This window comes from Euprymna scolopes, chromosome 22 (assembly GCF_053919585.1).
Source record: "Euprymna scolopes isolate OS-2025 chromosome 22, ASM5391958v1, whole genome shotgun sequence".
NCBI classification, from domain to species: domain Eukaryota; kingdom Metazoa; phylum Mollusca; class Cephalopoda; order Sepiida; family Sepiolidae; genus Euprymna; species Euprymna scolopes.
In genome coordinates, this window is record NC_136503.1 from 4,523,713 (window position 1) to 4,537,512 (window position 13,800).

Genomic DNA, 13,800 nt, shown 5'->3' on the forward strand with positions numbered 1-13,800 from the left:
TATGGACTCTGAAACGACTGGGCCGATTTTTATGAAATATTCCACAAATGCATTTAATGTGTAAGGGAGTGTTCTTAGATAGATTTTGTACCAAAGTGCCTCGAAGGTATCAAAAATCGATAATCAAAAAAATTATATAAGGAACAGTCAAATTTTGAGATGATACTCTTATACGGCCTCACATCACAAGCGCATTTGAGAAGTTTTCTCATCACACAAGCAGAAGGGTCTTGCATATAAAATCAACAATAAACTCTTTGATAAGACAAGAAACGAATGTTTCTGTTTAGAGCCCAATTGAACCATGATACTTGACTTTTGCAGTTAAAACTTTGATTCAAGTCATTATATATATAAATAATTTTATAAAATCAACTAGAGATCCATGTCAACTACTCTTGAATTGGAAGCCATGTTTAGTTTCAAAAGAGTTTCAGTGGATGGTTATTCTATATGCCCTGGAGATGAATTCTCAGTGGGCAGCTGTTCTGTACAGGTTCTGGATTTTATAATTTTGCAGCCAAAGAGCGAAAGATCCTTCATGTGTTGACAGGAAAAACTTATGTGCTGGAATGCTAAAAGATTCAATATTTTTATGGAGCAATTCTGGTTTCTGATTGGTCGATAGCAGAATGTGAATTAATTTGATTCGTTATCGGCAGTGTTTATAAATAGAATCTCCTAACTTTCAGAGAACATACCCCATTAGATATATTCTTGCGATTAGTTATTTATTTTGCGCTCTTTCTTCTTCTTCTTCTTCTTCTTCTTCTTCTTCTTCTTCTTCTTCTTCTTCTTCTTCTTCTTCTTCTTCTTCCATGCTTTTTTTCTGTTATCTTTGGATAACAGCTTTGCTGGACTTTTTAATTTTTAGTTCTGGCAATGGTGACAATTAGTCACCAGCCAAAAGAATCCACAATGACAGAGTTGATCGAAAATAGAAGGAAGTTGTCAATGGTTCGGGCGATTTAATTTTGAAATTTATTTCAACTACTGGAGTTAGACCACAAACGAATTGTAAAATGTAAAGGTTACCACACATGGAACACTCTCTTTGCAACTCAAAAGGACTGTATCGAACTTTCGCAAAAAGAAGTAATAACATCAGAACATAGACTGTGTATGGAGTACTTGGAGCAACAAAGGACTTCCATCTCCATATTTCATGTTCCGTTTCATGTCGAAGGGGAATATTTGGCAGCTTTTCTAATGAAATATGGAGACATAACGAAAATATCCTGCGATGAGCACCTGTCAGCCAGGAATTACTTGATATTGGATAAGCATGAATTCAGTGAAATTCCTTATTTGGAAATTGGAGAGGACAAAGTACCAGTTATCATCGTAGGAATTGGACCTGCAGGGTGGTGGGGCATCTCACTAATGAATGTCCCCAAAAGATTAAGAAAGCACCAGATCCAATACTAAACCCCCAAAGTAAGAAAGAGGTTCACATGGGCGCTAATGTTGGAATGCCCATAAAATCTTTGTCACCACCAGCGTCAACATCATCGATGCCAAAGAAAGATGACCATACAGAATTTTCCGATCTTATCAGAGCTAATTCAACAAAAAAAGAAAACGAGTGGGTACTAGTAACTGGGAAGAAGACTTTTGAAAGACTTTCTCTTTAAAAAATGCGTATGAATGAAAAAAATCAAAAAAATGTAAGAAAAAGACTCCGGGTGAAGAAAGTTCTTAGAGCTTAAAAAACTGAAAAAAAAAAAAAAAAAACTGGGAGAAGAAAAAACAAGTACCCACTCCCCAAAGAAGAGCCCATGCCCAAGTACTCACTCATCAACCGACGTCATCACCAGCCCAGTAAAACAGAACAAACTCACACCAAAGTCAATGCCTCCACCCATAACTGCTCTTATAAAAGAAAAAGAATATAGAATGATCGCCTGAAGTCCCTCAAAAAAGAAACCGAAACTCCACTTCCTGAAGACTACCCCTCATGACTCCACGCCACCATCCCCCTTTATCCAGAAATTCCTAAAGCTACTTTTCCTCCCTCCCTTACTCCTTCTGCTTAACCCTCCCCCCTCACAACGATGCTGCTGCATCCTCCTTATCTTTTGCAAAGCCTTCAAATACACCAACGGACACGGAGTCCTCACCACCCCAGAAAAGATCTCAAGCCCCTCCCTGGAAAAAAAGTAACTACTCCCACGGCATCGAATTCTATTCAATAAGTGAAACACAAATAAATAATGCCGTCTACTTCAAGGGAGTAGACTTATTAAAATTAAATGAATTCAGGGAGGTGGCAGGCAAACCTATTGATGATCCCCAAAACTTCCCCAAAACGAATATTAATCGTCATCAGAAAATGAGAAGAAGCAAAAGACGTATGGGAAATGTTAGAAGAAACAAATAAATCTTTTCAACTCTTTTCTCGTTTAGATTATGTGAAATGCTGTGTCAGCCATCTTGAAAAGTCTTCCCTCCTCTTTCCACCCAGGGGAGATACCTCTTTGCTTTTCGGTTATTTCCCTTTATAACAGAACTCTTTTCTCCTTTAGTGATTTTTAAGGACTCGGATATTCGAAATTTACGAAAATGTTGCATTGGACGAGTAAAAATGCACCCTTCCATGTATAGGATAGCTGTTGCATGTCGGGAGTATTTCTCATGATGGGCTCATTAACACAAAGATGGGTACCTATTCAATCATGAGAGCCGTCGACACATTAACGACTGCAGTCTTTGATTCTGGTTCCCAACCCTAACCTGCACCATCATGAATCTCAAGCTTGTTACTCTGAATATCCCGGGGCTAAGGGCCGACTTGTGTAAAATTTGCTTGAGCCTAGACCTGCAGCACGTCGGAGTGGATATTTGTTGTTTGCAAGAAACCCATCTCATTCCAGATGACCATTTGGGTGCACTGTCTAAGATATATTACGCTTACTCAGCATACTTTGATTCTCATTTGAGAGGGGTTTCTTGGCTAGTTAAAAGGTCTTTACATGCATTGTGTGACCCATGCTGCATGAGTCCGGAGAGGAGACTGTGCATTTTGGATGTTACCATAAAAAGTAGGGTGTTTCGTTTCATTGGGGTTTATGCACCTAATAGTCATGCCAAGTCTACTGCTTTTTTTTGCAGTTCATGAGTACTTCTCGAACGGTTATCTTAGTGGGAGACTGGAACATGGTTCTGGAGACCGATTTAGATCGATTTGGATTACCTTCTAGGAGTACTAACAAAGATCAGGATGCGATTTTATTTTGTGAGTTTGTGGATAAGTTTGATCTTATTGACAAATTCTGAAATGAAAAACCCCATGACTTAGTGTGGATTTGGACAGGTAGGCGTGGCTCCAGTGCGGTACGACTCTTGAGTCATATCAACCAATTCTTAGGCGAGTTGACCTAGGAATATTAAATTGTCCAAGTTTTCACAATATAGTTTACTTGGATCACATACTTGTTCATGTACGGGTAAACTTAAATAGACCTAAGCCTAGATTAGCTGATTATTGGAAGCTCAATACATCATTGATTGAGATGGAGGACTACCATGACAGGCTATTACTAACCCTATAGTGTGAATTGATGGAGGCTGTAATTGGGAATAAGTAGTGGGTCAAAATTAAAGAAGCCATTAGGTCCTTTTATGCCAGTTTTAGCAGACGACTCAATCTAGAATCTAGGACAGTAAAAGCGACACTAGAGTCTGGATTAGATTGGGTGGTGGAGGAGGGGGAAAGTGCTAGCGTTAATATAATTAAGGCTCTTTGGCTAAAAAGAAGTACTAAGTTTTACTAGGTTAAAAGGTACTAGGTTAAAAAGAATGCCTCAGGAGGCAACAAACATGGTCGTAGATCTGCATGCAGAGGAGCTTTGACATGCTGCACATTGCATGTGTTACATTACCAGATGGACGTACTGTGACCACAAACAAAGGAGTTCTGGAAGTGTTTGGGAGATTTTTTCCATGGAACCTTATCTGTCATTAGAACAGATCGACAAATAGGTTTGGCTGACTTTTCTCATCTTTTGACGACTAGGTGTGAAAGTAGTATAACAGACGATGAAATCATCAAAGCCTTAAAGCGGGCCAGCCTTAACAAGTCTCCGAAGATCGATGGGCTTGTCGCACATCTTTGTTCCCCTGCTGACAGTTTTATTTAACTCCTGGTTTAAAAACAGCTTAATCCCCAGGTACTTTACCATGGATATTGTGAAGTTGTTACGCAAAAGCAAAGATGGTTGGGATGGGTTAGATAATTATTGACGCTTAATGCTGAGTTAAAGATTTTGGCCAAGATTCTTGCCAATCGTCTGAAGCTTGTCCTGGCTAGTCTCATTAGCCCTCAGCAAACTTGTGCTATTAATGGCAGGACAATCCAGAATAACTTGCAATCGGTATGCTTGATGATAGAAAAAGTCATCATTGAGGCCATGCTGATCAATTTAGGTAAGTCCAAAGCCTTCGATAGGCTGGACCATTGTTACTTAGGGGCTGTTTTGTCGGTGGCCGGTTTTGGCTTGCAATTTCGCTTGTGGGTTCACCTCCTTTATGCAAACCCTGTGGTGATGGTATAAGTGAATGAGAAAAGATCAAGGCCCTTCAGCTTATCCTGATCTATTCGTCAGGGTTGTCCTTTATCACCGATATGTTCTTGCATTGAAACGTTTCCTTTTCAGGCTAAAGATGAATCTGCTCCTACATGATATCACTTTGCCAGGCACCTCTTCCTTGGTAAAATACTCTGACAGTGCTTATAATGAACAATGCTAAGATTAGTGTCATCGACATGAAAATCAGATTGTATGAAACAGTAACAGGGGCCAAAATTAACTGCAACAAGTCTTCGGGTTTTCACATCAGGGGAGTCTGTCTTCAGGGACCCTTTAGCTGGAGCAATGGGTCTTGCAAGATACTCAGTGTCTGGTTCACACCTGACCTTCACCTGGAGAAAAATTGGTCGGAGTGCCTGAAATTGGTCCGGTCCACAGCTAGTCGGTGGATCAGCAGAAACCTTTCATTAAAGCAGAGAGCGGAGGTGTGAATATTATACATCTAATCTTTATATACCATCTTTCCGTTCTTTCTCTCTTATCAGATGCACTGCCATATTTACAGCAGGCTCTTTTCCAGTTCTTATGGCTTGAAAAAGCCAATATGGTTTTTTGTGATATCTGTTATCCTTCTGAGACTGGTTTAGGTATGCTAAATGTGGAGATTCATCTTCACATGCTTCGGCTCTATTACTTGGATCAAATGTGTACACAAAGTGAGGGAAATGGTGGCCTCTGGAAAGAGGACACTAAGAAAGCCTTTCTGGCTTTGTCCGAGGGGGGTGGAGACACACAGGTTGCCCCGAGGTGAATGCTCCTTCTATTGCGAGTGTTGTCGTGCATTGAAGTTCCTTCTAAGAGTGAAAGAAAGCCTCTCTAGGACTCTGCTGTTGTCCTGAAATTATATTTAGTGTTAGAGAGGGGGATAATATAAGTAAGAGGTTCCCATTGATGAAGGGGCAACTTCGCTCAATCTCAGTTAGCCTGGCTATTTCGCCTATATGTAAATGGTGTGGCGATGAGGTTGAGACTTTATGTCACACCTTCGTTTATTGTTGCATCGTTGTGCCATGGATTAAGTTTGTTACAGGTCTCATGGTTTGCATACTGAACTTATCGTCTTTTACTCTAGTACACATCAATGTTTGTAGCAATTGAGCACTGACAACCGATGAGCTTAGAAAAGAAATGTTTTTGACCTTGCTAGCAGTAATGAGAGGTGTGATTTGGAGTACTCATAGGAAAGTGGTCTATGGATCTGAGGACTTCAATCCTCTTGATCTTATACAAATCTTCCGTTATCATTTGAAGGTTCGTATTAAGGCTGAGAGAGTTAGATTCTCTTCGTCTGACTTTGCTGAAAGGTGGGTGTCTTGGACGTGCTTTCGGGAAAAAATTTTGGGACACAGAAACAAACGTCAGCTTTGACACATTTTAAGTCAAGAATAGGTCATGAGTAAGACTAAACTAAGGACCATTTTTTGTCATTTATGTTCATAACCTTGCTAGTGTGGGATAATGATCATTTGGCCCCGTTTATAGTGTTATATTCCTAAATACTTAGGAAATAAAGACAAACGTGAGTTACACCGAGTGGTATGTGTAATGGGGTTTATTTATAATACAGAAACGTAAGGCTGCTCGCCTAAGGTAAATAGAAGTACATAGTAACAAGTATGGGGAAGAAAGTCTGATAATCAACACGTAAGACTATCCGTCTTACTGCGACTGCTTGTCTGCCGCTGTCTGCCAAACAGTCCAATATATATATACAGTTTGTAACCGGTGTATAGCCAGTTATGTTCCTTCACAACACCTCCCCCTGAAGCTGAAATCTTCCTGATTTTAGCTTAAATACCTCTTCCTTTTAGGGTCAGGGCTTAATCTCCTGGTAACTTTTCTCTTTCTTGCGCTTTTCCTTCTGGTCAGCATTACCCGGGGTAAAGGTTTCTGTCCAGCCCGTATGGTCGGTTCAGGCGAAATATTCATTGTTTGCGGTACACACGCTGGTTTTGGTATATCAAAAATATCGCACAATGTTTCCATTGGTGTCTCTTCCACATTTGGAGACAGTCTGGGACGTATTTGATTTCTGTGTCTTTTGCAGACAAAACTTAATCCTTGGATGGTATAGACCATGCTCCCAATCCTTTTTTTGATAATACCTTCAACCCACTGATTTCGTCCATTTTGAAAATTTTTGAAATATACATTTTCACCTGGGGAGAAGCACTTGGTATTAAGGTTTTCTTTTTTGAAAACTTTCTTTTTCTCTGGTAGCAGCCTATCGAAGACAGATCTTATCTTTCTTGCAAACATTAGCTCAGCCGGGGAAGAATTGACATTATTATTAGGATTTGGTGTCACCCTGTAAATTGCTAAAAATGTTTGAATACATTGTTCGTCTGTGTCCGTAGTAAGATTTTTCTTAAGTGCCCTTTTAAACGTATCTACAAATTTTTCGGCCAACCCATTCGATCGTGGATGGTACACAGGTGTTGTCATATGTAGAATATTTAGTGAGTCACAGAATTCTTTGAATTCATGAGCAGTAAATGCTGTTCCATTATCGCTCACTAAGGTTTTTGGCACTCCAAAACGGCTAAAAATTTCATTAAGCGCACTCACAGTGTTTTTTGCTGTTGGATGTCTAAACTTAAATATTTCTGGCCATTTTGAAAAAGAATCTACAATAATCAAGTAAAAATAACCATTTATAGGTCCCGCATAATCAATATGCAGACGTGACCAGGGTAGGTCCGTCTTTGGCCATGGCGTCGTTTTTACTGGCGGATCTCGAGCTGCTAATTGACATCCTCTGCATGTCTTGACACATTTTTCAACTTCCTTGTCCATACCAGGCCAGTACACATATCCTCTCATAAGGGATTTCATTCTCGAAATGCCCGGATGACCTGTATGAAATTCCTTCAGAATTTTCCTCTGTAACGTTAGTGGAATTACGATCCTCTCACCATACATGAGCACATCTTCACAGATGGAAAAAGGCGTTGTTTGATCTACCTTTTTATTTTTTTTTATCCATCCCAATTGATTTTTCATTTTCTTAATGAAAATGTCATTTACTGCCTCTTTTTTTATTTTTTCGAAAGTTACCGGAAGTTCACGTATCATATTACACATTGAACTTGTACATTCACTTTCGTCTTTAAGCGCAGCAATTACCGTTTCTTCGAAACTTTCGCTTCTTTTAGGGATCAACCGTGATAATGCATCTGCGTGTCCTAACTTTTTTGAGGATACATGTTCCATCTTAAACTGATAGTTTAAGAGGGTTACAGCCCATCGCTGTAATCGATTCGCAGTATGTGTGGGAATGCCTTTCTTTGATCCAAATATGGTAAGTAGGGGTTTATGGTCGGTTTGCAAAATAAAAGATCGTCCATGGAGAAATCGATTGTACTTTGTAATTCCAAATATTATCGACAGCGCCTCTTTTTCAATTTGGCTGTAATTTTTCTCCGCTGCAACCAACGTTCTTGAAGCATGGGCGATAGCTTTTGTCCTACCATCCTCATACTTGTGAAGTAATACAGCGCCAACACCGTAATCACTGGCGTCCGTTGCTAGTATTAGTTCCTTTTCTGGATTGAAATGTGCCAATGCTAAGTCTGACAGTAGACATCTTTTGATATTTTGGAAAGCAGATTCACATTCCTTATTCCAGTTCCATTTAACACCCTTTTTCAGTAACTCGTTAAGAGGAGCTCTTAAATTATGTATGTTAGGGATGTAAATTGCATAGTATTGAACTAATCCCAAAAACGATTTTAATTTTGTCACTGAATCTGGAGCAGGCATCTTTTCAATTGCTTCAGTCCTTTGTGGATCCGGTCTTCGACCCTCTTTGTCGATTATTTGACCTAGATATTTAATTTTTTTCATAAAAAAATCGCATTTTTCTGGGCTCAATTTAAAACCAAATTCCTGTATTCTTTTGAATACTTCTTTTACATGCTTCTTATGATCTTGCAAATTTTCACTTTTAATTAGGATATCGTCAAGGTAGGCCATTGAAAATTCCAACCCTGCCAGCATCGTGTCCATAATTTGCTGGAAAATAGCAGGAGCAACCTTTAATCCAAAAGGAAGCCTCTTTAGCTTAAAAATGCCCTTATGAGTATTTATGCCTAAGTATTTGGAGCATTCATCGCTGATCTTAATTTGCAAGTAAGCATCTGAGAGGTCTATCTTAGAAAAAATTTTTCCTCCGTTAAGCTTAGAGAACAGATCTTCTGCGGACGGAAGGGGATAATTATGGTCCAATAGACAGTCATTTAAACCCGTTGAAAAATCTCCACAGACCCTTATTCTGTTATTTTTTTTCTTTACATACACGGTTGGACTTGCCCAATCTGTGTGGTTAACTTTTTCAATGACTTCCAGTTGTTGAAGTCTATCCAACTCTTTTTCGATTGCGTCCATCGCTGAAAAAGGCACATTCCTTTTAGGTTTGAATACTGGAGTGGCATTTTTCTTTAATTCAAATTTTGCCTCTGTCTTAATACAGAGTCCTAGTCCTTCGGCAAAAACATTGGGAAATTCAGTTTTCAAATCCTTCAGGAAGTCTTCCCTTTGGTTTGCTTTTTCTGCAGTTAAAACGTTACAAAACGAATTTATGGGTTTCTCCCATAAATTAAACAGGACAATCCAATCTACCCCAAACAGGCATGTATTCTTTCCTGGTACGACGTACACTTTGGATTTATGAGTCTGGTTAGCGAATGTCACTTTGCATTTTAATTCTCCCTTGAACTCTAATCTTTTGCCGCACACACTTCTCGCCGTCTTTCTGGTTTTCGTTAATTCAGGTCGACCTATCCTTTTCCATATATCTTCATTTATAATACTAATATCTGCACCGCTATCCAGAAGCAATGTAACCAGATGTCCATTTATCCGAACATCAACATATTTCCGTCTTTCGCAGCTTTTTTCTTTATTCATGCGAAGCGTATTTACATTATCGGTCCCTTGTCTTTTCTTCTGGGCACAGTATGTTCCCTTGTGACCTCTGAGACCACATTCATAACATATTTTGTTCCTAAACCAGCAGGTCTTATTGTTGTGTCTTAAACTACCACAACATTTACACTTTAGCTTTGGGTCTTTGTATCCTTTAAGGATCCTGTGTTCTTGGAACCTGGACTTTCTTGTGGTCCCTTGCCTTTTTACTTGCTGCACCTTAAAAATATTTTTCTCTTCAATGCGAGTGTTGTCTTTCCTTATGTTAATCAGACGTTGACACTCTTCAGTGACTTTTTGCAATGTTATGTTAGGATCCGCCTCCATAATTGTTAGGATCCGTGAACGTATATCTTTGTCCCTTGGTGCTGTGAGACCTTGTACAAAGATTAAACATTTAAATTGGTCTGCGGAAATTTCATTCAATTTAAATGATTCGCATAAACAGTTCACAGTGCAAGCATATTCTAGATAGTCTTCAGCTTCTGCCTTCTGAATGTTCAAACATTTGTATCTAGAGTGAAATAGGCTATCCCTTTTATCAAATATTTTCGACAAGGTACTAATTGTTTCCTCGAACGAAACCTCCTCCGGTTTTTTTGGTAGAATTAGATTTGCATACTTGGTGTTTTCATCAGTACCCAGTTTTTGTAGTAGCAGGGTAACTTTTTCCTCATCGGTCCAGTCTAAACATCTTTTCGTAAAAATTGTTTCGTATCTTCTGTAGTATGCAGGGAAAGTAACACCAGTATCCGGGGAGTAACGAAATTCCGTTAGTGAATTTGAAATACCCTCGGCAGAAAAATTAGTCTTCTTCCCGGTCGACGTTAGAATTAGCTTTTCTAAATTCTTTTGCTGTGTCGACATTTGTCGTTGTAGTATGTTTGTTTGTTCTTGTTGTGCCTCTAAAGTTTTTTGTGTTCTTTCTTGTTGTTGTTGCAGCTGTTGCTGTAGCTGTTGTTGTTGAATTTGTTGTTGTTGTTGTTGTTGCGCTAAAAATTGTTGAGTCATTTTTGTCTGTTCCTGGATGCTAAGGGCTAGAGCCTTAGTTAACTCTGCTAATTGTTCCATGTTAGCTTCTAGTACAAAAATGTCTTTTCGAATTCTACACAATAATTCCAAAGAAAAATCGTAAATTTACGTATATCGTAAATTAGTAGCAATATGCAGACACAACACGTTTCAACAAAGTTCATCCATAGTAATTCAACAGGCTTTGTAAAATAATTCTTTTTTTTTTTTTTTTTTTTTTTCAACAACGTAAGTTCATACACAAAATATTTCTTACTTCCCACGACAAATAGTTCCAATTATTTATATAAAGGCAATAACAAACAATTAATTTTCCAAAAAAAAAAAAATATATGGCTGCCGTTCCCACGTGGCATAAAATGGTACAATAGTCGTTGTATTTATATTTTTTCTTTCGAAACTCGTAATCCTTTAGTGTAGTTTCGAATTCAACTTGCGACCATTTTTTTTTTTTTTTTTTTACTTGTCAAAATAAATATAAATTCCACTTTACCTTGAACATGTTTCTATAATTTCTTGTGAGTTCTTTACGAAGAAAAATCCGTACTTTTCGCTACTTTAGGTAGGAAAAATTTTTAAATTCATTGACGCACGTGGTCAAAAATCCTTGTGTAGTTTGTTTTTTTCGTAAAACAAAAAATCCTTGCATTGTACACAGTCCTTGGTACGGTAATTTATCTCTGTTAAGAGAAAGAACATCCTTTCGTCGCCATTGTTATATTCCTAAATACTTAGGAAATAAAGACAAACGTGAGTTACACCGAGTGGTATGTGTAATGGGGTTTATTTATAATACAGAAACGTAAGGCTGCTCGCCTAAGGTAAATAGAAGTACATAGTAACAAGTATGGGGAAGAAAGTCTGATAATCAACACGTAAGACTATCCGTCTTACTGCGACTGCTTGTCTGCCGCTGTCTGCCGCTGTCTGCCAAACAGTCCAATATATATATACAGTTTGTAACCGGTGTATAGCCAGTTATGTTCCTTCACAACATATAGTTTGTCCCATTTTTTTTTTACCCCATTCTCCTCCCCAATTAGGTGACAGATCGCTTAATTTGCCAGAGATGAGGGTTCCCTTTCAAAATTTCCCTCTCGGTGCACTGCAGTGGGTTCTCAACTAGAGCAGTCAATCAGTCAATTTGATTTAAAAAGTTTCGGGATTTTGATGAGAATAAAAGAATTGGAGATGTGGAACATACGGTTATCCTCATTCAGTCCTGAGCAATTTCGGGTCTCCTTGCTCGTATATACTTCTATAAATTTGAGTTTTTTTGTGCATTATTAAAAACCCTTTTTTCTATTATTATTTATTTGCTTTCCACGAAAGCAAAATGTGACACAAGGTCGTTTTTAATATGGGGGAAAACCAGCTCTCCAAAAGAAGGGCAAAAAGGGCACTCTAGTTGGGACCAAAAATAATAATTGTCTCAGTATAGAGGGTTTCTTCTCCATTGAACAAGAACAAATTTATTTAAGTGTAGCATCAAAACAGATATGACACTTTGATCCTGACCTGAAGGCAAAAAAGGAAAAAAAAAGCAAGTTTTTTTTTCTATTTATTTAAAAAGAAAATACGGCTTTCTTATATATGGGTAGTGGAATTGCATTCATCTGCAAATTCTTTTAGACATTCATTTTAATTGATTCCCTATTAGTTTTTTCGGTTTTCATACAGGATGATTATCTTTAATTAACTATTATGTGTAATTATTTTCATGCATACATTCTACATGATTTATACTTGCGTAATATTTGCGTAAAACACAAACCTATAGAAATGAAGAGACAACGAAATGGAGTTTCATTCTATATTATTAAACAACTTTATTTGTTATTTTCGTTAGTAGAGTGTACACATGTGTACAAGAGAGAAACAGGTGTTGAATGTTGAAGTGTTCTTATGTAAGGATAGAATTAATGTATTACCAGCTTGTTGAGGAGGAAACAGCTCAGTCCGCACCTGTTTATAGCTGGTAGACGCCGGGATGAAAGAAGCTGATTAAAGGAGAAAGAAAGGGTAAAGACTTCAGTGTGTTTGCGTGTTGTCGTGCGTGAGGGTGAGTTGTATTGATGAGAGCAGTTCTGTAGCATGATAAATACAGTTCGTGTGGGTATTGCATGTGGAAGCATATGAAAGTTTGCAAGGTCGCCATGTTAGCTTGTAGTACTCATGTTCAGCCTCGGGCCAAAGCCCCAGGTGAAGTCTGCTGCCCGAAAGGGTCAGAATGAAAGAGGGTTGAAAATTTCATATTTTGCCTTTTATATTTATATTTATTTATATACTCTGTCACGTGATAGAGAGCTGGCTTGTGATTGGACAAGCCAGAAGGAAATGGATTTCAAATCTCGAATCATGAGAATTAGCTTCTGCTACAGATACCCCCTTTTTATCTAAAAATTTTGTTGACCAAACTCCTACCAGACATAAAACTTAATATATAGGGTATTAGAACGCATGCAAAAGTGTGAAAATTAAAAAATGGAATTTGCCAAGGGAAGGTCAAATGATGTCATTATGAATATGCATGCATAACATAATAGCTATTGGTTTTAATTTTTAGCCTTGAAGCAAACATGTCTTCATAGCTCAGGCATGAACATCAAAGGAAAAAGAAAATCGCAAGCTAAATATTTTGGTTTCAATTTTCGGTGGTGGCGCAGGAGTCATTTTTTTAAAAACTTTTTAAATCATTACTATATAGTGGCTCCAATATAATCTATAATATAAATCTCACCTGTCTGTTTAAATGTATGTATGTTTGTATATTTGTATGTCTGCTTAAAACTTTCGACAGAGTCGACGGATTTTCACGAGATCGGTATCATTTTGAAGCCTGACCTTTCAGACGACAAATATTGGAAAATTGTCCAAAAACATTAATTCCTTCACCTTCAACTGGGCACTTTTTAACAGGGAAGAGTCGCTTTTTTTCGCCGATATGTTCGAAAGTCATCCCCTCTTTTCGATTGTCTAGCCTTAATTTAAACCTATGTCACTTTCGATTTGGTGATGGACGCAACAGCAAACACATCACCTTTTTTCCTCCTTCGTGATACACATTCAAGTCTACCTGCCTACTACCACGTTTTTATTTTTTTGCTCAACACACACCTCCAAACACCTGGGCAACACCGGGCACCCAAGCTAGTATAATAATCAATACGAAATCTACATTAATTAAAATATCATATTTAAGCATATTTTACGACTGTGCAATGCCGGGTGGTGTGCTAGTATATATATATAT